Source organism: Protopterus annectens, chromosome 1.part2, assembly GCF_019279795.1.
Source record: "Protopterus annectens isolate FY-2018-M chromosome 1.part2, PAN1.0, whole genome shotgun sequence".
NCBI classification, from domain to species: domain Eukaryota; kingdom Metazoa; phylum Chordata; order Ceratodontiformes; family Protopteridae; genus Protopterus; species Protopterus annectens.
This window is the reverse complement of record NC_056727.1, coordinates 40,195,327-40,219,977: the sequence shown is the minus strand read 5'-3', so window position 1 is coordinate 40,219,977 and position 24,651 is coordinate 40,195,327.

Below are 24,651 nucleotides of genomic sequence, written 5' to 3'. Positions count from 1 at the left end.
AATGGATTACCACCTATGTGGTAATTTGTGGGCACTTTGTTTTTGCCAAAGGGGATGACTATACACTTTTTGGCATTTAGCTTGAGGCCATGGCTCTGGCACCAATTGTCTGTTTCTATGAGGCCCTTTTGGAGGATGCTTGTGTCGGCTGGAGAGTCGATTATAGCGCCCAGTTTGCAGTCATCTGCGAACTTGGTCAGCCACAGTCCTTCCGTGTTTGCCTGTACCTCCGAGAAATATATACCGAACAGGAGAGGTCCCAGGACTGAGCCTTGTGGGATGCCACTTGTAACTGGCTTGGAGTCTGACATGGCTCCAGCAATTCTAACCATGTGGGTTCTGTCCTTGAGCCAGTTTGCAACCCATCTAGTGACATAGGGGTTTATATTTAAGCTGGTGAGCTTATCTATAATGCCCGAGTGGGGTATTGTATCGAAGGCTTTTGCGAGGTCCAGGTAGGCTGTGTGGACCACCTTCCCCTCGTCAATGGCCTTGGTGACTGTTTCAAAGAAATCAACCAGGTTTAAGAGGCAGGATCTGCCCTTTACAAAGCCGAACTGGGTAGGATCCAGTGTCTGTAGGTCCCCAATATCTTTTTTTATGAGGTCCATGATGATCCTTTCCATAGCTTTGCAGACCAAGCTAGTCAGGCTTATAGGGTGATAGTTTCCAGGATCTGTTGAGGCACCACCTTTGTGGAGAGGGACCACTGTTACTGTACGCCACTCTTTGGGTATATATCCTGTGGTAAGGCTGAGATTGAACAGTAGTTTTATGTTTGGGTTTAGCTCTTCTTGGAGTTCATGTAGGAAGCAGCCCGGGACACCGTCTGGTCCCATTGATGCTGTGTTTTTTGCTTTGGAGAGGGCGGCTCTTACCTGAGCATCTGAGATGTCAGGGGGGCAGCACTCTGCTGGGATAGATATTTGCCCTTTTGGTGGGGAAGGGGGGGGGAGTTTGTGCTGAACCTGTCAGCTAGGATGTTGGCAATGTCTGTGGGTTCGGTGTATTTTTTGTCATTTTGGACTAATTCTGAGCATATCTGGGAATTCCCACCCAGGTTCCTAATATAACTAAAGAAAGCCTTGTGATTATCCTTAGTGTCCTGTGCAATTTTTCTCTTGAAGCTGGCCTTAGACGATTTTAGCCCTTAGTTTTTTGCTAATACTGATCAGAGATGCCTTCCCTTTCTGGGATTTTGCTCTGTCATGTAGTAGCTTCCTCCTTCTATTGTATAGTTTGTTTATGGCTGGGATCCACCAGACAGGACGCCTGCCTTTGGAGGATTGGGTCTTCGTTTTGTTTGGGATTGCATGATCCATGCATTCCTGAAGGTGTTTATAGAATGCGTTTATAAAGGATTCTGCAGACTGGGCCATATTTTCCACAGGCCCGGTGGATTTGAAGGATTCCACCTCGGTTTTGAGGAGTGTGAAATTTGCTTTAGAGAAGTTTTTCACTGTGGTTTTCTGAGAAAGGGCTGGGGTCGGGTTGTGAATATCTAGTGAGATTAGTTTATGGTCTGATCTTACCAGTGAGGGATACACTTCTGGTCTGGAGCATAGAGTCCCCATGTTGGTGATGATCAGGTCCAGTATGTTTTCCCCTCTTGTGGGAGTGGTAACAAGTTGTTCCATAGCATTTGAGTTTATAAATTCTAGGAACCTTTGAGCTAGGGTGTTGGAGCTAGAGTAATGCTCCCAGTCTATGTTTGGGTAGTTGAAGTCGCCCCATATAATGGTGTTTGGAGAGACCTTCATATTTTCCAGTGTTCTCAGGAAGGCCAAGTGGGGTTCCTGGGTTTGGGAGGGTGGTCTGTAGCAGGCTATAAACTGGAAGGCAGTTTTACCCACTGTTAATTGCACATGGATAGTCTCTGATGCTTCGTGCTGTGCCACCAACCTGGAGGTGTGGGTATCTTTGACGAATATTGATACTCCCCTTTCTTTTCTGGTTCGGTCCAAGTTTTCTGGCAGAAAAGCATAGTATGAGGTATAACCTGGTAGTGCTGGGGTGCTCTCGGGAGCCTTGAACCAGGTTTCTGTTACTGCACAGATATCGATGTTCTCCATGCTAAAGAGAGTTTCGAGTGCATGCATCTTGAGGTTTAGACTTCTGGCGTTGAGTAGCATTACTCTTAGTTTCTTATCCCTTGTGATACCTATGGAGGTGGGTTTGTCTTTTGAGCCTTGCCTAAAAAAGGCACTATGGGGGTAGCAAGAGCCTTTGCCAATATCCAAAAGCCCAGGGGTGACAGGTGCAAGCCATCCCTAGCGAAGCATCGTGGCTTGTCAAGCATGTCATCCCAGGCTGACAGGCATTGGATCCCCTTTGAATGACACCAATACTTAAGCCAGTTGTTGAAATTGATCATCTTGTCTTCATATTGTGGCATCATTCTTGGTGAGCGTAAGATGTTACTCAAGGTCAGGGTCATATCGGCCTGGGCTACATGCTCAGAGAGCTCCTCTATGTCTCTTTTCATGTAGTCCAGGGAGGTACGTCTCAGGTCATTCACACCAGCATGGGCAATGACTGAGTCATATTTGTACTTGCCTTGGAGTGACTGAGTGCTTGTGTTATGTGGCGGATCCTAGCGCCCGTCAGGCAGCTCACCGTGACCTTCTCCTTGTTTAGCCTGGTGAACGGGACGTCAGTGTGCCTGACAATAGAGTCACCTATTACAAGTGTATCAGGTGTGTTGTTTAGCCTTAAGGGCTGTGACTGTTCAGCACACTGGCTTCGTGAGCTATGTGTTGCACGTGTTTTGTTTTGGGGTAGCGGTTGCTTGGGTGTCTGCTTTGGAGGTCTCTGCTGCTTAGGCAGATTTTTATTTAGAGCCTCTGAGTATGTTTTTGTGTGTTTATGTGTTTGGTTTGCTGTCGTGTTAGGTCTATGTGAGACTGGAATTGTAGTGAGTGTTGTTTCCTTCTCCTTCTGACAGGTTTCACCAGTACTGAGTTGAGAGAGCTTAGCCTCCAGTTTGGCTATAGGATTGCATCTCTCACATGTGTTGGAATTTGTTGGGAGGAGGAGAGGGTTGTCTGTGTACATGAGGCATTTGTAACATTGCCTCAAGATTCCCAGATTCACCAGCTGGACCAGAGAGGAGATTGACAACTGACCTTTGGGCATGCTAGAATAGTATTGGGAATTCCTTTATAATTGAAAATAAAAAGGGCCAATGGGGAACAAGGTACTCAAGGGGAGTTTGTGAGGGTGTAGTGCTTTTAATTTTTTAGTGCTGACTTATATAATTGCTTTAGTGAGCAAGTGCCAGGTAACTTAAATGCAATGTGTTACAGGTAACTTAAATGCAAAAATGACAAACAGTAACTTTCTTTCAAGTGAAACAAGGAAATAAGTACAGTAAGCAATGCAGATGTCACTAGGGATCCACAGAAGCACTGAAAAGCCACATTTTAGGTGGAATTAGTGTTTCAGGGAAATAACAAGCAAACAAGCATACAAACAAAGCTAGATTCAGCAGGCCTGGATCTAGTCTATGCTACAGCAAACAAGGTGTACCAATTCTAGTAAGAAACAGTTCAAATATGCAGGCACTATAAGCCTTTAACCAGAAATTCCCAGCTATGAAGGGCAGAGTCCAGCATCTTCTCCCACGAGAGTGCAGACCACGAACCTTCTTAATGTAAAATAACTGGCCTGAAGCCCAAGTGCTTAAACCAGAACTAATACACTTTTAGAATAACAGACACTGAGCCCTCAATTAGCAGTTCCCAACTTGGAAGGATGTAAGCTACCTGTCCTGCCACCACAGTGCAGGCCACAAACCTTCCTAATGTAAAACAACTAGTCTGAGCCCAAGTGCTTAATCTAAAAGACTTCAAATGATTGCTACACTTTAATCAAGTTACTACCAAGCAGTAATAAATACAATTGAATACTTTAAAGAATGCCTGGATTAGTGCTCAAGTTATACAAACAAAGCTAGATTCAGCAGGCCTGGATCTAGTCTATGCTACAGCAAACAAGGTGTACCAATTTAGTAAGAAACAGTTCAAATGTGCAGGCACTATAAGCCTCTAACCAGAAATTCCCAGCTCAGAAGGGCAGAGTCCAGCCTCTCCTCCCACAAGACTGCAGACCACGAACCTTCTTAATGTAAAATAACTGGCCTGAAGCCCAAGTGCTTAAACCAGAATTAGTACTCTTTTAGAATAACAAACACTGAGCCCTCAATCAGCAGTTCCCAACTCAGAAGGATGTAAGCTACCTGTCCTGCCACTACAGTACAGAGCACAAACCTTCTTAATGTAAAACAACTGGTCTAAAGCCCAAGTGCTTAAACTAAAAGGCTTAGAGTGAGTTACACCAAGCAGTAATAAATACAATTGAGTACTTTTAAGATGACGCAAAAGCAAAATAAAGTAGGAAGAAACACAAATACAGTAAAAGCAGATACATTTTTTTTTTTGAGTGAGCAAATGAGTTGGGCCCAGGAGGAGTATCAAAGTGCAAATTTACAAGAGCGGTGGGCAGTTTCAAAGCCACCAAGATTAACACCAGCACAAAAAAGGGAGGGTGGGTAGGGACCTACTGAAAAAACAGTCAACTTCCAGGTAGATATTGCTCAATGCAACACAAACAAATTACTTTAAAAAGTGCAGATAAAAGTTACTTAGCTACACTTATGCGTTCATGCAGGTCTTAACCAGCCAAAGCTCATAGTTTAAACAGAAGATAATTCACTGTACCACTTGTATAAGACAGAAACTTAATAACAATGAAGGAAACTTCCCCCACCTATCACTGGCTATGCAGGTTTTTAACAAGCCTTAACTGAAAATACCACATGCACTACTGAAAAAACAGTCAACTTCCAGGTAGATATTGCTCAATGCAACACAAACAAATTACTTTAAAAAGTGCAGATAAAAGTTACTTAGCTACACTTATGCGTTCATGCAGGTCTTAATTGGCCAAAGCTTACAGTTTAAACAGAAGATAATTCACTGTACCACTTGTATAAGACAGAAACTGAATAACAATGAAGGAAACTTCCCCCACCTATCACTGGCTATGCAGGTTTTAACAAGCCTTAACTGAAAATACCACATGCACTACTGAAAAAACAGTCAACTTCCAGGTAGATATTGCTCAATGCAACACAAACAAATTACTTTAAAAAGTGCAGATAAAAGTTACTTAGCTACACTTATGCATTCATGCAGGTCTTAACCGGCCAAAGCTAACAGTTTAAACAGAAGATGATTCACTGTACCACTTGTATAAGACAGAAACTGAATAACAATGAAGGAAACTTCCCCCACCTATCACTGGCTATGCAGGTTTTTAACAAGCCTTAACTGAAAATACCACATGCACTACTGAAAAAACAGTCAGTTTCCAGGTAGATATTGCTCAAAGCCAACACAAACAAATTACTTTAAAAAGTGCAGATAAAAGTTACTTAGCTATACTTATGCGTTCATGCAGGTCTTAACCGGACAAAGCTCACAGTTTAAACAGAAGATAATTCACTGTACCACTTGTATAAGACAGAAACTGAATAACAATGGAGGAAACTTCCCCCACCTATCACTGGCTATGCAGGCTTTTAACAAGCCTTAACTGAAAATACCACATGCACTACTGAAAAAACAGTCAACTTCCAGGTAGATATTGCTCAATGCAACACAAACAAATTACTTTAAAAAGTGCAGATAAAAGTTACTTAGCTATACTTATGCGTTCATGCAGGTCTTAACTGGCCAAAGCTCACAGTTTAAACAGAAGATAATTCACCGTACCACTTGTATAAGACAGAAACTGAATAACAATGAAGGAAACTTCCCCCACCTATCACTGGCTATGCAGGTTTTTAACAAGCCTTAACTGAAAATACCACATGCACTACTGAAAAAACAGTCAACTTCCAGGTAGATATTGCCCAATGCAACACAAACAAATTACCTTAAAAAGTGCAGATAAAAGTTACTTAGCTACACTTATGCGTTCATGCAGGTCTTAACCGGCCAAAGCTCACAGTTTAAACAGAAGATAATTCACTGTACCATTTGTATAAGACAGAAACTGAATAACAATGAAGGAAACTTCCCCCACCTATCACTGGCTATGCAGGTTTTTAACAAGCCTTAACTGAAAATACCACATGCACTACTGAAAAAACAGTCAGTTTCCAGGTAGATATTGCTCAATGCCAACACAAACAAATTACTTTAAAAAGTGCAGATAAAAGTTACTTGGCTATACTTATGCGTTCATGCAGGTCTTAACCGGCCAAAGCTCACAGTTTAAACAAAAGATAATTCACTGTACCACTTGTATAAGAAAGAAACTGAATAACAATGGAGGAAACTTCCCCACCTATCACTGGCTATGCAGGTTTTAAACAAGCCTTAACTGCAAATACCACATGCACTACTGAAAAAACAGTCAACTTCCAGGTAGATATTGCTCAATGCAACACAAACAAATTACTTTAAAAAGTGCAGATAAAAGTTACTTAGCTACACTTATGCGTTCATGCAGGTCTTAACCGGCCAAAGCTCACAGTTTAAAAAGAAGATAATTCACTGTACCACTTGTATAAGACAGAAACTGAATAACAATGAAGGAAACTTCCCCCACCTATCACTGGCTATGCAGGGTTTTAACAAGCTTTAACTGAAAATACCACATGCACTACTGAAAAAACAGTCAACTTCCAGGTAGGTATTGCTCAATGCAACACAAACAAATTACTTTAAAAAGTGCTGATAAAAGTTACTTAGCTACACTTATGCATTCATGCAGGTCTTAACCGGCCAAAGCTTACAGTTTAAACAGAAGATAATTCACTGTACCACTTGTATAAGACAGAAACTGAATAACAATGAAGGAAACTTCCCCCACCTATCACTGGCTATGCAGGTTTTTACCAAGCCTTAACTGAAAATACCACATGCACTACTGAAAAAACAGTCAACTTCCAGGTAGATATTGCTCAATGCCGACACAAACATATTACTTTAAAAAGTGCAGATAAAAGTTACTTAGCTACACTTATGCGTTCATGCAGGTCTTAACCGGCCAAAGCTCACAGTTTAAACAGAAGATAATTCACTGCACCACTTGTATAAGACAGAAACTGAATAACAATGAAGGAAACTTCCCCCACCTATCACTGGCTATGCAGGTTTTTAACAAGCCTTAACTGAAAATACCACATGCACTACTGAAAAAACAGTCAGTTTCCAGGTAGATATTGCTCAATGCCAACACAAACAAATTACTTTAAAAAGTGCAGATAAAAGTTACTTAGCTATACTTATGCGTTCATGCAGGTCTTAACCGGCCAAAGCTCACAGTTTAAACAGAAGATAATTCACTGTACCACTTGTATAAGACAGAAACTGAATAACAATGGAGGAAACTTCCCCCACCTATCACTGGCTATGCAGGTTTTTAACAAGCCTTAACTGAAAATACCACATGCACTACTGAAAAAACAGTCAACTTCCAGGTAGATATTGCTCAATGCAACACAAACAAATTACTTTAAAAAGTGCAGATAAAAGTTACTTAGCCACACTTATGCGTTCATGCAGGTCTTAACCGGCCAAAGCTCACAGTTTAAACAGAAGATAATTCACTGTACCACTTGTATAAGACAGAAACTGAATAACAATGAAGGAAACTTCCCCCACCTATCACTGGCTATGCAGGTTTTTAACAAGCCTTAACTGAAAATACCACATGCACTACTGAAAAAACAGTCAGTTTCCAGGTAGATATTGCTCAATGCCAACACAAACAAATTACTTTAAAAAGTGCAGATAAAAGTTACTTAGCTACACTTATGCGTTCATGCAGGTCTTAACCGGCCAAAGCTCACAGTTTAAACAGAAGATGATTCACTGTACCACTTGTATAAGACAGAAACTGAATAACAATGAAGGAAACTTCCCCCACCTATCACTGGCTATGCAGGTTTTTAACAAGCCTTAACTGAAAATACCACATGCACTACTGAAAAACAGTCAACTTCCAGGTAGATATTGCTCAATGCAACACAAACAAATTACTTTAAAAAGTGCAGATAAAAGTTACTTAGCTACACTTATGTGTTCATGCAGGTCTTAACCGGCCAAAGCTCACAGTTTAAACAGAAGATAATTCACTGTACCACTTGTATCAGACAGAAACTGAATAACAATGGAGGAAACTTCCCCCACCTATCACTGGCTATGCAGGCTTTTAACAAGCCTTAACTGAAAATACCACATGCACTACTGAAAAACAGTCAACTTCCAGGTAGATATTGCTCAATGCAACACAAACAAATTACTTTAAAAAGTGCAGATAAAAGTTACTTAGCTACACTTATGCGTTCATGCAGGTCTTAACTGGCCAAAGCTCACAGTTTAAACAGAAGATAATTCACTGTACCACTTGTATAAGACAGAAACTGAATAACAATGAAGGAAACTTCCCCCACCTATCACTGGCTATGCAGGTTTTAACAAGCCTTAACTGAAAATACCACATGCACTACTGAAAAAACAGTCAACTTCCAGGTAGATATTGCTCAATGCAACACAAACAAATTACTTTAAAAAGTGCAGATAAAAGTTACTTAGCTACACTTATGCGTTCATGCAGGTCTTAACCGGCCAAAGCTCACAGTTTAAACAGAAGATAATTCACTGTACCACTTGTATAAGACAGAAACTGAATAACAATGAAGGAAACTTCCCCCACCTATCACTGGCTATGCAGGTTTTAACAAGCCTTAACTGAAAATACCACATGCACTACTGAAAAACAGTCAACTTCCAGGTAGATATTGCTCAATGCAACACAAACAAATTACTTTAAAAAGTGCAGATAAAAGTTACTTAGCTACACTTATGCATTCATGCAGGTCTTAACCGGCCAAAGCTCACAGTTTAAACAGAAGATAATTCACTGTACCACTTGTATAAGACAGAAACTGAATAACAATGAAGGAAACTTCCCCCACCTATCACTGGCTATGCAGGTTTTATTCAAGCCTTAACTGAAAATACCACATGCACTACTGAAAAAAACAGTCAACTTCCAGGTAGATATTGCTCAATGCAACACAAACAAATTACTTTAAAAAGTGCAGATAAAAGTTACTTAGCTATACTTATGCGTTCATGCAGGTCTTAACCGGCCAAAGCTCACAGTTTAAACAGAAGATAATTCACTGTACCACTTGTATAAGACAGAAACTGAATAACAATGGAGGAAACTTCCCCCACCTATCACTGGCTATGCAGGTTTTTAACAAGCCTTAACTGAAAATACCACATGCACTACTGAAAAACAGTCAACTTCCAGGTAGATATTGCTCAATGCAACACAAACAAATTACTTTAAAAAGTGCAGATAAAAGTTACTTAGCTACACTTATGCGTTCATGCAGGTCTTAACTGGCCAAAGCTCACAGTTTAAACAAAAGATAATTCACTGTACCACTTCTATAAGAAAGAAACTGAATAACAATGGAGGAAACTTCCCCACCTATCACTGGCTATGCAGGCTTTTAACAAGCCTTAACTGAAAATACCACATGCACTACTGAATAACAGTCAACTTCCCGGTAGATATTGCTCAATGCAACACAAACAAATTACTTTAAAAAGTGCAGATAAAAGTTACTTAGCTACACTTATGCGTTCATGCAGGCCTTAACCGGCCAAAGCTCACAGTTTAAACAGAAGATAATTCACTGTACCACTTGTATAAGACAGAAACTGAATAACAATGAAGGAAACTTCCCCTACCTATCACTGGCTATGCAGGTTTTTAACAAGCCTTAACTGAAAATACCACATGCACTACTGAAAAAACAGTCAACTTCCAGGTAGGTATTGCTCAATGCAACACAAACAAATTACTTTAAAAAGTGCTGATAAAAGTTACTTAGCTACACTTATGCGTTCATGCAGGTCTTAACCGGCCAAAGCTCACAGTTTAAACAGAAGATAATTCACTGTACCACTTGTATAAGACAGAAACTGAATAACAATGAAGGAAACTTCCCCCACCTATCACTGGCTATGCAGGTTTTTAACAAGCCTTAACTGAAAATACCACATGCACTACTGAAAAAACAGTCAACTTCCAGGTAGATATTGCTCAATGCAACACAAACACATTAATTTAAAAAGTGCAGATAAAAGTTACTTAGCTACACTTATGCGTTCATGCAGGTCTTAACCGGCCAAAGCTCACAGTTTAAACAGAAGATAATTCACTGTACCACTTATATAAGACAGAAACTGAATAACAATGAAGGAAACTTCCCCCACCTATCACTGGCTATGCAGGTTTTTACCAAGCCTTAACTGAAAATACCACATGCACTACTGAAAAAACAGTCAACTTCCAGGTAGATATTGCTCAATGCCAACACAAACAAATTACTTTAAAAAGTGCAGATAAAAGTTACTTAGCTACACTTATGCGTTCATGCAGGTCTTAACCGGCCAAAGCTCACAGTTTAAACAGAAGATAATTCACTGTACCACTTGTGTAAGACAGAAACTGAATAACAATGAAGGAAACTTCCCCCACCTATCACTGGCTATGCAGGTTTTTAACAAGCCTTAACTGAAAATACCACATGCACTACTGAAAAAACAGTCAGTTTCCAGGTAGATATTGCTCAATGCCAACACAAACAAATTACTTTAAAAAGTGCAGATAAAAGTTACTTAGCTATACTTATGCATTAATGCAGGTCTTAACCGGCCAAAGCTCACAGTTTAAACAGAAGATAATTCACTGTACCACTTGTATAAGACAGAAACTGAATAACAATGGAGGAAACTTCCCCCACCTATCACTGGCTATGTAGGTTTTTAACAAGCCTTAACTGAAAATACCACATGCACTACTGAAAAACAGTCAACTTCCAGGTAGATATTGCTCAATGCAACACAAACAAATTACTTTAAAAAGTGCAGATAAAAGTTACTTAGCTACACTTATGCGTTTATGCAGGTCTTAACCGGCCAAAGCTCACAGTTTAAACAGAAGATAATTCACTGTACCACTTGTATAAGACAGAAACTGAATAACAATGAAGGAAACTTCCCCACCTATCACTGGCTATGCAGGTTTTTAACAAGCCTTAACTGAAAATACCACATGCACTACTGAAAAACAGTCAACTTCCAGGTAGGTATTGCTCAATGCAACACAAACAAATTACTTTAAAAAGTGCAGATAAAAGTTTCTTAGCTACACTTATGCGTTCATGCAGGTCTTATCCGGCCAAAGCTCACAGTTTAAACAGAAGATAATTCACTGTACCACTTGTATAAGACAGAAAGTGAATAACAATGAAGGAAACTTCCCCAACCTATCACTGGCTATGCAGGTTTTTAACAAGCCTTAACTGAAAATACCACATGCACTACTGAAAAAACAGTCAGCTTCCAGGTAGATATTGCTCAATGCCAACACAAACAAATTACTTTAAAAAGTGCAGATAAAAGTTACTTAGCTACACTTATGCGTTCATGCAGGTCTTAACCGGCCAACGCTTACAGTTTAAACAGAAGATAATTCACTGTACCACTTGTATAAGACAGAAACTGAATAACAATGAAGGAAACTTCCCCCACCTATCACTGGCTATGCAGGTTTTTAACAAGCCTTAACTGAAAATACCACATGCACTACTGAAAAAACAGTCAACTTCCAGGTAGATATTGCTCAATGCCAACACAAACAAATTACTTTAAAAAGTGCAGATAAAAGTTACTTAGCTACACTTATGCTTTCATGCATGTCTTAACCGGCCAAAGCTCACAGTTTAAACATATTGGGACAGAGAGAACAGGATATGAAGACTGCCTGGGTCCACATGGGTGGGGCAACAGGAATAAAGAAAAAGAGGATATTCTAGACTTCTATCTGGCAAAATGACTCAGAAAGAGAGACAGTCATAAGATAGCGTACAAAAGTGGCAACATGCAGGTCAGATAGACTTCATTCTAGCAAAGAAAGGGCACTGGGGTAGAATCAATGGTTGCAAAGTGAAACAGTCAGCCACAGCATAAACAACTGATTGCCACGAAGGCTCTGAAGTCAATGGAGAGACCAGACTGATAACCTGGAAGTTGACTGGAGAGAAAGTAAATTACTCAGGAATCTAGCACCCCAAGAAGAGGACGAAATAGACGGAGTTGAAGAAGAATGGCAGTGCCTCAAAACAGAATGTGTGAGGACTACAGAATTAATGTGTAACTGAGCCAGGTATGGAGAAAAGGTACATAAGGAAAACTGGTGGTGCAATGCAGTCCAGAAAGTCATCAAAAGAAAGTACAAGAAAAGGTGGGAGATAGAAAAGACTGACCAGGCTGGGATGGAATACTGGTTGGCTAACAAAGAAGCTAAGAAAGGAGTTGCAATAGCAAAGAACAGGGCATCGGAGACTCTCTACCAACTTCTAGAAAGTGACTCAGTAGGCGGCACAAAGAAACTATATCAGGTTGCAAGGCAAAGACAGAAACATAAAGAACATAGTCAGACACTCTTCATAAGGGATGCCAGCAACAACCTGCTCACCAATCCACAGGATATCAAAGACTGATGGAAGGACTATTTCCAGGACCTTCTGAATGAAGAAACTCCCACAGAAGCTCTACTGCCCCAGACACAGCCTATGGTGAGAGAAGAAAAGGAGCCCACCCTGGAAGAAGTAAGAACAGCACTAAGGAAAATGAAGCAGGGAAAGCAGCAGGCTCAGATGAGGTCACAGCAGATATGATAAAGATTTTGGGTGAGGTAAGAGAGAAATGGCTGCTGAGAGTACTCATAGCAGTGTGGAGAGAAAAGCGTATCCCAGATGACTGGAGAATAAGCATACTCATGCCAGTGTACTAGAACAAAGGGGACATCCAAAACTGTGGGCAGTACAGAGGTATCAAACTCCTGTCACACTCAATGAGAGATCTGGTGAGGGTGACTAATAATTGTATATGAAGAGTAGAAGAACGTATGATGGGAGATGAGCAGTTCAGATTCGGATCAGGATGCAGCACAACTGACATGATGTTTGCAGTGAGACAGATAGTTGAGAAGAAGCTAAGAGATGAGGAAAGAGACCAACTGGGCATTTCCAGACTTGTAGAAAGTGTATGACAAGGTCCCAAGAAAGCTGACCTGGGCAGTACTGTGGTGGTTTGAAGTCCCAGAAACATTAGTAGAATTGGTGCAGCTATGTACAAGGACCCCAATGACTCAAGTGCAGACAGTATTTGGTCTCATAGAAGGGTTCACATTGGGAGTGGGTGTGCACCAGGGTTCAGTTCTGAGCCCATTGCGGTTCAAACTGGTAATGGACTACATTAGCAAACAGCTTGAAGGGGACAGATCAACAAAGTTGCTGTCAGCAGATGATATGGCATTATAGGTAAAGTCTGAGCAAGAACCTCAGCAAAGGATGGGGGAATGACATGTAAAACTGAAGGCACATGAGATGAAACTAAGCACAGTTAAGAAAGTGGTAATGGCAGCAAATTGGAGACATTATAAGAAGCTGAGAATTGAGATAGAAGGGAAGATAGAGGAAAAGGTTAATAGCTTCAAGTATCTTGGATGGGTAGTTGAGGAAAAGGGAAGTATGAATGACAAGGTCAAAGCTAGAATCAGAGGGGCTGCTGCCAACTGACATAGATTCTTAGGTGTAGTGAATAAGAAAAGAATGCCAAATAAGCTGAAAGGTAAGGTGTACAACACAGTGATGTGACCAGTAATTACACATATGCTAATACTTTGCCATCAACCACGCAAATGAGTGTGCGTTTTGGAAAGCAATTTAGAGAAAAGAAAGTAATGAGACTAGCTTTTATTACTTCCGCATATTGCAATGAACTGTTGTTCTCAAGATATGGGGAGTTAGTTGTGATGCTGGCTAAAGACTTTATTATGAACAATTATGTCTGCACTGCAATAGATTTACAGTTGCAAATGATATACAGTGGTGTGGGAGCTTTTAACGCATTTTACCTCAGTGGCATTAAGCAGTGTGGTGTAATATTTTGGACCTGTTTGTATTTACACTGCATATCATTCATACATGAAGAAATTCAAGGCCTGTGTAACCATTTTGGGGGCCCCCCAGCAAATGTGAAGTCGGGGAGCACCCTAGGCACTTACAGTCTAAGTTTCACCCTTTCACTGCCATCCCCAAAGGCACCTTTTTGTTCATGCTGCAAGCTCTTAGGAGTCATATGCACAGATTTACACGTAGCTACAGTGGTCTTAAATTACACCAGGCCTGTGTACCATACTATATTGGCCCATCTCCAAAGGGACATTTACAGTTACTGGCATTTATTTGTAATAATGATACATTACAACAGTTCTATATAGAGGGCCAGACATGGGTGAAATGGCACCCTAGACCTACTGTTTCAGCCCCCCCCCTTACACCCCCTCCAGTCCTCCTCTCTGCCCCCCCCCCCATCTTGGGCTCTCCATACAATGCATATTACTTTTTTCCTCCTTTTTTCACGTTTTGTCTTATTGTTCAGCTTTTTCAAGAAGCTATAACTTTCTATATTTTCTGAAGTGCATTTTAAAGTTTTTCTTTTTACACAACCTTTAAATCAAGTCATGGCTTAAACAAAAATTATGGTTAAGGAAAGAAAATCAGTGCTGCTGTTCAGCTTTAGTTTTCCTTGCATCCTTTCAACATACCTTTATTCACTAAGTCAGTACAGTATAACCATTTAGGAGATAACTCAATTAAGCCAGAGTCCAAGAAGCCATAAGGTATAGATGTTCTGGGATGGATTTTTAGTGCATTTTCCTAACAATTTAAACCAGTGGTTGCCTAAAACCAATCACGAGTAAGAAAAGAATTTCAGTCTAATTTTTTCCTTACAAGGAAGAAATAAGTTGTGCTCATGGCTTGATGTTCAAAGCTCACAATACATTAACAAGTCAATTGTTGTGAGGATACACACGTCCTATCTGGGAATACTCACCACTTCCCCACCCCAAAAAAGACAGTCACTGTCACTACATCCCTCTGGTGTTAGATTAAGATGAAAGCAGAGTTACAAATAGCCACAGTCATGTATTTCAAGTGACTACTGACATATATATACATAGCATGCTTCCTCACTCCTCACCCCTAGCCCCCAAAGGCAGCCATCTGTATATGGACCTGATGTGTAATTGTGAGGAAAGTGAAAAATAATGACTACAGTAATGTATTCTACTTTGTTGCTCTAGGTAGTACGCTGCCCCTACAGAAACTTTAGTAACCTTCTTTGCACACCTCTGAGGTCTATGAGAAAAATAGAAGAAACAATGACCACACTTTCCTTAGTTCAAACTCCAGCTATAATGACCTCTTATGCACACCTCTATGGTTTAACTATGATGAAAATTAAAGAAGTAATAACCAAACAATTCCCCCCATAACATACAGCAGCTTTCTGTAATCATACATCTGTTCAGGGCTAGTTTTAGAATGGATGAGGCTGAGAGCAGAGGACATTATCAGCTTTATCCTAACAGGGTCATATTATAGCCCTATTCAAGTTAAAGATCATAATCAGAAATATTAATACATTTTTCTCCTTATTTTCCCCCCACCAGCAACAGTTTTTTGTGGGGCCTCCATACAGTCAAGGATGATTAAGGGAGCCCCTTGTATCTGTTTGTACAGTCTGTGGAGTGTGGCCAACAGAACCCTAGAATATCTAACTCTCTGAATGTTCTGTGATATATTTTATTCCTTACTTTTAAAATATCATTTTTTGTCAGCTGCATTTTTTACTGATGCCCAAAAGAATAATGTATGTGTCACACTGGATCGGCTACTGCTATTTAGCAGTTGTCAAACAGCAACATGGGTAAGTCACTTTTATTTACCTCACTGAGGATAATGCATACCTGTCACTGTTCCTGATTTCACAGACCTTCCCTGATTTTGCTCATAATTTTGCTCTGCCTTTGTAAAAATGTTTGATTTGCAGGTAAATCATTCAGGATTACAGACAGTCAATAATTCCAGATATCTGAATTTTATTGTTTGTTTGTTCTGGTTGAGTGTCCCCAATGGTTGGTTTTTATATTGCATTGTTCCACGTTTATTCATTTATAATGTTTCAAGTTTTACCTTATATTTTATAAGGTTTTATTATCAACATGGTATTATGAATTTATTTTAACATTAAAACAGATGTTTTTATGGTAATATGTTGTTTATTATATATAGTTTTTAAACATTTTTAGCATGGTTAAAAGCTGTATTGCTTTAATAGAAAGGGCGTGCATATTTAAATTTGTGTGCTCATGTTTATTCATGAGAAATGTGATTTGATTGGCTTAGACTGTGGGCATGAATATTTAAAAAGGACATCTGTGTGTGTTTTCATTTAACTTGATAAAGTCTCTGAATTCTGACACGAATGCGCTTGTTTGTGTAATATTTTATTATTTTTATTATTTTGATTGCAAATAAAGATTGTTTTCACTGTTTTGGAAGTTCAGACAGTCTTTTTGAATTGAAGCTACATCCTCCTGGTGGGCTGTTTGTTTGTTTTCACAAGTTTGTTGGTTCTTTTGATTTTTTTTGTTGTACTAAGACTTCGGAGACACAGGGGTTGGAGTCACAACAATCCTGATTTTCACCACCGTTTGGTGAATCTGTCGAATATATTTTGGCTCAACTAGAAAAAAAATCACAGAGAGGTTGGACCACATTGAGCATGCCCAGATGATGTCAGCTCCAAATGGAGGACGAAGTCAGGATGTGCTGAATGTTTCAGCTAACCGAGGAGAAGGTGAGAACTCTATTCAACACTTTTTAGGTGTTGAAAATGCGAATTTGAACGCAAGAGGTCAAATATTTGATAACAATAATGTGCTTGGTAATCAGACGCTTGGGGGAGGGTTGGATATTGTGACTGGTTCCAATACAAGTCCTTTAAATCAGTGCCCACACAGCAGCATGAATATTGTGGGACAAAATGCTCACAGAGCATTGCAAAATGCAGAGGAATTCTAATATGGCCACCAATGGTCCCATTAATGTGAATGAGTGGCAGGGACAAAATCCTGCTTTTTCTACAGGCGGAAATGTAAGTGTTAGTTCATATAGTAACAATTTACAAAAACTGGACCATTTGTTATTAAAGATAATAAAAGTGCAGTTGGATAATACCTATTTTAAAGAATGACTGCAATTGAGACTTGTACTGAACGGGTTGCATATGTGGCGCTTCCCCACTGGTTTAATAGCAAATTCTGTTTTACATAAGGAACTTCTTTCTATGTTTGACTGCCATGGCTCTGAGCATATGGAGCTGGTGGTCAAAGACTTGACTTAATTAAAGAAGTGACTGAATTGGACACTAAAGTTACACATGATACTGCACATGAGGAGAACATTTTTGATTATAATCGGATTTTTAAAAGTATTGAGCAGGAAATGGTGTCTATTAAAAACAGAAAAATGAAGAAAACTGAGAGGGATAGGGCCCAATATAATGCAAATATGGCCTACCCCCCACCTCCTAGGTCGCAAGTATGGAACAAGAAAATTGATTCAAACATGAATTATTTACCCTCAAGTAATCAAGATATTTTTTAGTTCAGGAGAATTTTCCACCACTAAGGAGGTCCGAGAAACTGAGGGACAGATACAACCAGAACAATCAGAATAATCAGGGTCCAGGGGCATTCTCTGTGAATGGAGGGTGGGGGGGGGTCATTCGAACTATCGGAGGGGAGGGAGGGGGGACATCAGGGGTGGAATTAGTCCCAATGGAGCTATTGTTTGATAAATGTTGTGTTCTTAAGAACTCAAGTGGTGATTTTAATGTTTTTAACTTTTCTGCCATGAAAATTGATGTTAATGTTTGTGATTTGCTTGCAAAATGTTTAACGTTTGTTCCTTTTAGAAATTATAATTTAGCTCAAACATTAGTTGATTTGAAACAGTTTATAAGAAAATTAAACCTTAATGTTTTATTTAAATCAGTGGAACATGTTAGTAACCCTTTGCGTATATCTAGTACCTATAATCCACCTGTTCATCCCTCTATTTTGTTTTTTGAAAAACTATGTGAAATTGATTTGAGGAACCTAGAGAGGAAAACATGTCAAACAAATCTAAGTGATGGTGAAACTGAAGGTTTAATTGATTTGAAGAATAATAAGGAAGTGAGAGTGATTAAACCTGATAAGGGTGGAGGGATTGTGATTATGGACCTATGTGATTATAATGTAAGAATGAGGAAAATTTTGGATGGAGTTGCATACAAAAAAAATCTTTGAATGAACTCAATGGTACTTATAATAGGATTAGAAATTAGTTAAAGGATTTGTTTATTGATGGTTTTATTTCTATTGATGAGTATAATTTTTTATCAGTTGCCCATCTAAAAATTCCTTGTATATTTGGTTTGCCCAAAATTCATAAAAAACGTTTCTGATCCCCCATGCATCCAATTGTGAATGGGAGAGGGTCCATTACATACCCCCTTGCTAGGTTTTTGGATATTAAATTGAAACCTTTGGTGTCTGAGGAACCAAATCTTTGTAAGGATTCATAGGATTTCTTGCATAGGATTAGCAACATGGATTTCTTGGATATGGGTTTGTTCATCACTATTGATGTTAAATACTTGTATACCTCAATGCCCCATGGTATTGGGGTTGAGTGGGTTTGTGAGTATTTGTTTGAGAAAGGTGTGTCTCAGCCTAACAACAATGTATATGAACAACTGTTTGAGTTAGACCTAAAGAATAATTGTATTTATTTTGAAAAAGAATATTTCATCCAAGTTGTGGATGTAGCAATGGGCTCCTCTTGTGGGGGGCTTACGCTAATATTGTTATGTTACAGTGGGAGAAGAAATTTATTTTTAATTCTCCCTTTTATAACCACAGTAAAATTTATGTAAGGTTTTTGGATGATATTTTTATATTTTGGGATGGGCCTGAGCAGTTGATTGTTGAATTTTTGAATTATATTAATAATTTAACAAGTTTTCTGAAATTTACACATTCAGTCTATGTAGATGATATTGTTTATCTTGATGTTAGACTACAAAAAGATTATGCATTGAGAAAGTATGCTTCTGAGATTTACCGCAAGGAAACCTACTCTAACAGCTTCTTACATTTTGATAGTTCCCACCCATATAGATAGAACAGAGGGGTGGTGAAGGGACAGTTTGTGAGGGCTGCCTGAATGGTTTCACATTTTGAGTTATTCCTCACTGAATGTCAACTATTAAAAAATATGTTCTTGAAAAGAGACTATCCTTTTGAGTTGGTGAATAATCTTATGTTGGAAGTTATTAATAAGAGAGAGAGAGGTTTCTTTTGTGCTATCTTAACTTGTGATAATGATACAGTATCTCTCAGTGGAATGAACAATAGTGGTGAGGGGTTCATATTGATGCCCAATGGGAATTATGGAACTCAGAGCATGGGTATTTATAATAGAAATAAGAATTATAACTTCCAATCAGCTTTTATTACAACCTATAATTTGGAGAGTGAAGAAATTGTGGATATGTTGTTAAAAAAATTGGGTTATTTTGTCCTCATGTTGTGAAGTTAAACAATGTGTTGGTGAGAAACCCTTGGTTGTTTATAGGAAAGGTCTCTCCCTTAAGAACTTTTTGAATATGGCAACCATACATGATTTGGAGGATCTATGAAAATGTAGTTTATGTAAAGATTTTATACTTGAAGGGTCTAACTTTATTATAAATTGTTTTAAGGTATCTTTAAAGAAAAACTGTAATTGTCAAATAGAAAGGGTGGTATATTGTGCTTTCTGCTGTAAATGCCCCTGTTTTTACATTTGGAAGACATAGAGAAAACTGAAAAGTCGCATTTACGAACATTTGAGAGACATAAGATTAAAAAAGGAGTCTAATTCGTTAGCCAAATTCTATGCCGAATATGCCGGTCATAGTTTCAGATTTACAGTGATTGAACCATTGAAACATAACCCGAGGGGTGGACCATTGCCATTGCTTCTTGAGAAGAGTGAAGCATTATGGCAACTTAGAACTAATGCTATTCAATGGCTGGGCTTAAATGAGACCTTTTCTATTACTTGTTTTCTCAAATTAAAAGCACAAGAGCAATGATAGCATGTTTTTTTCAACATATACAGGTAGTAACTTTATTAGGTTGTAGTATGGAAGGAATGATTTTAGATTTTAATTATGTACATGTATATTTATATTTCCTTGAAGATATAAAAAATGTATTTCTGGATGTTCAAATATTCATTTAAAATATATTTAATATTTAAAATGTATTTATATACATATATTTTTGTAGGGTTAGTAGATTGGCTATTTATAAAAAAAATAACTTACAATACTTTATTAGCATATAATTGTCTGTGTATATATTTTATTTATTCATTTATTTTTTATCTTTCTATATACACAGTAGTTTCTTTGTTCTGGTTGAGTGTCCCCAATGGATGGTTTTTATATTGCATTGTTCCACATTTATTCATTTATGATCTTTCAAGTTTTACATTATATTTTATAAGATTTTATTATCAACATGGTATTATGAATTTATTTTAACATTAAAACAGATGGTTTTATGATAATATATAATTTATTATATATTTTTTTAAACATTTTTAGCATGGTTAAAAGCTGTATTGCTTTAATAGAAAGGGCATGTATATTTGAATCCGTGTGCTCATGTTTATTCATGAGAAATGTGATTTGATTGGATTAGACTGTGGGCATGAATATTTAAAATGGATCTCTGTGTTTGTTTTTCATTTAACTTGATAAAGTCTCTGAATTTGGAGACGAAAGCACTCGTTTGTGGAATATTTTGTTATTTTTATTATTTTGGTTGCAAATAAAGACTGTTTTCACTGTTTTAGAAGTTCGGACAGCTTCTTTGAATTGAAGCTACATCCTCCTGGTTGGCCATTTGTTTGTTTTCATCTGAATTTTATATGTATTACTGTCCCAAAATGCATGTTGATGCAAAAGGTGTTACTCTGCTTTAATTGTGTTCCTGATTTTGAGCCTTTATTTTGCTATTATATTTGGCATTATCTTGAATTCTTCAGCAGACTAGTTGAGAGTTATAGGATCAGGTATTCTGTCAGTATTTATAAAATACCCTATAAAAGAAAACCATCCTTGAAAATTGGAAGCATCAGCTCTTCTTAAAAACAAAGGAAAGTACTGAGATTAGTAATTCTGGACTGCTGATCTCTCTAGTGCTTACCTTGCTCATATTCATTATCAGCTTTATTCTAAAGGGATTATATCACAAGTCTTGTTCAAGTTAAAGATCATAATCATGAAATTAATATGTTTTTCCTCTCCTCATTTTCCCCAACTAGCAGCAGCTTTTGTGGGACCTCCACATAGTCAAGAATGTTTCAGATGGTCCCCCTGCAGCTACAGGTACTGCAGGTGCCTAAAGTCAGTTATATTGTTTATCTTAGTGAAGATAAGCGTCCACCAGCAGTATTTATCTAAGCCAGTGGCACTATGTCTGTGGTAAAATATTTAATGGAATTGTGAAGCCTCTTAATTGGTAAAACACTGTTAATATAACCAAAGATATCTTTAAATTTTAAAGGAGATATAAATAAGAGTTATTACCGACCTGGTATACTAAGTATACAAGATTGCTGTCCTAGCTTTTATTGCTTTGTCAGACATGTTACAAAATATTAAAATAAGATAACTTGGTGTGGTTGGGTCCCCCAGCAACCACAGGGTTCGCTGATGCCTAAAACCAGCTCTGAGGAAATATTGAAAAATAAGTACAATTTGCATAAAGTCATCTGGAGTTGGCACTCAGTAATGCTTTGCTGTCGATCTGCTGTTTCATAGCTGTGATTGTCATCAATACACCATACCGTGAAACAGCTGCATGTCACTCATACTAGCACAATGTATATGAATGTCAGGATAGATAAGTTTTTTGAGCAAAATGTAATTACTTGTGATTAACACATTGCTTTTTAGTTCTGCTTATAAAGACACATGCCTTTTCATCCACACCTGTAATGCATACTAGATTCTATGCAACACACTGATGTGGTAATCCTTACAAATGTGCGTTATCATACATTTAAAATCATACTTTTCCTGTGGTACATGATTGTGTAATAAGATACATAGATGTTTGAATACAGGGGCAACTTTCATGAGTGTGTATCTATGTGTCTGTAGTGCTAGGTTGATTCACCCATGCATCTCATGTGTAAATTCCACTTGGAGAAACATTTAGTCACAAACATTTTCTCTGTGTCACACTGATTAAGTCATACTTTCAAAACAGAATTTTCTCAGTGTAAGAGTCAGACTTCCCCTGTCGTGCTTGTGGTTGATATTGTGTTCTCTAGATTATATATCTGGATAGGTAGGTAGTTCAAATCCATCATTGAGTAAATACTATGAATGTGTTCATTTGTCTGCACTGTCAAGTAGAATTGGCTTCATCAAAAGTTTCATTGTGTACCCTTGCAAGACATGTTTATACTAGGAAAGGGCTCCCCTTCAATCTGTTGCATTTGTAGCCAAAACACATTCTATGCAACACACTGATGATGTCATCCTTTCAAATGTGCAGTGTCTCAGTAGTGTAGTCAGAATTCTGTGACACTTGTTATAGATACTGTGTTCTCTAAATTGTGTAAATAGTTAGTTGGCCCAAACCTGAGATTGCTGAATTAGTGGGAGTGTCTAGTATCAAGTTGGTATGGCTTCAGCAACAGATCTAATGTGTATGCTTCCACTCAGGAGAAATATTTACACAGAGAGTGCTCCTCTTCCAGTTTATTGCACATTTGTTCTACTGCACACTGATGAGGTCATCCTCTCAAATGTGCTCTGTCTCACACTTAAATTAGGACTTCTACTGTGGAGCTTGCTTTTGATACTGTGCACTCTAGATTGCGTAACTAGATACATAGTTGGTTCGAATGCAGAATTCTTTAAATGGTATCATTGTGTAACTTTAGTGTCATGTAAAACTGGCTCCATTAAAAGATCCATTGTGAACATGTCCACTTACAAGATATATTTACACTGAGAGAAAGCTCCCTATCGACTTCTTGCATTTTTAGGTAAACACACTTTGTCTAACACGTTGATAAGGTCATGCTTTCAAAAGGGCACTATTTCAGTGATGTAATCAGGCTTATCTTTTGGTGCTTACTTGTGATACATTGTTTTATAGTTTGTGCATTTAGATAGGTTGGTGATTTGAGTCCAGCGGTGAGGGCTATTGTGTGTGTCTCTCTTGTGCTAGGTAGGAATGGCTGTGCCTACACATACGATATGCAGCTTTACACACATCACCCTATGAAAACAATGATGGTTCCATCCATTCCAATGTGCACAGCTGTAAACAAACATCTTCTGAGGTACTTGTGATTCATACAATGTTCTCGAGCTCATGATCTTAGTGAGGTAGTTGGTTCAAACCCAGATATTACTACACCGACTCAGCTGTGTTAGTGTGTGTCTGAAAGTGTGAATATACATATAAGTAAGAATGGTGTCACCCACATATCTGATGTGTACGTGTATTGCTGAAGAGGTCTTTTTCTCTATATTTTAGCACGGACAACTACTTTATTAAATATTGATGAGGCCATTTGTTTAAATGTGCTTTATCTCAGCCTAATAGTATATATTCCCTTGTGGCATAGGGTCATAGAATCATAGGAGATTACTAGGCTATCTACCTGGAGGTCATGTCAAGCCGATCTGTTTCATCCCAATGTAATACCATAGATACTATAGTCAGTACCCAGGACTGGATTTATTAATCACTGCCCCTATCCAGGATGGTTGTGGGCATTATCCCCATTAAGAATTTATGGTGCCCCATCCACTCATCCAGGTTCCTTTTGAACAGTGTCATAGAGGTGCTCTGCTAAACATGAAATGGTAGCCTGTTCCAAAGATGGGGCAGTCTTTGGGAGATAGATCTGTCCCTCTAGCATGTCCTGTTCAAGTTGCAGGTCATATTTGGGTTCCTGGAATGGGTAGCTCTCGTCCCATTACTGATGTGCAGCAAATTCATTAGGTTTGGGTCAGAGATTGCTCTGTAAGCCAGACCTAAGTCTCCACTTAGCAGTCTATATGATACTGAGTATAGCGACAGGGACTTTAGTCAGTCTGTGTAACGCACATGCTGGAGTCTCTTGATCTTCTTAGTTAGAAACCTCTGAGGTCTCTCCAATTACTGCAGGTACTTTGCATGGTACATGCTGAAAGGGGCATTATACTCATTTATGGGCCTGATTAGTGAAGAGTATAGAGGAGCTATAACCTCCATTGCTCTAGAGGCGATGCCTTTGCTAATCAAGTGTACTACATAGAAAGCCTTCTTTACTACACTAGGTATATGATGGTCAAAGTTAAGGTCACAGTTTACTTGTGATCCCAGATCTTTTTCCACTTTGTAGGTACATTTGGTATTGTTGCTAATTTGATAGTGTGAAGAGACATTGTTTTTACCAAAGTAAATGATGATGCATTTCTTTGCATCCAGTTTGAGACTGTGACTAAGACATCAGTCATTGGTCTACGTAAGACCCTCCTGAAGTATACTGACATATGGGGATTCAATAATTGTACCCAGTTTGCAGTTGTCTAC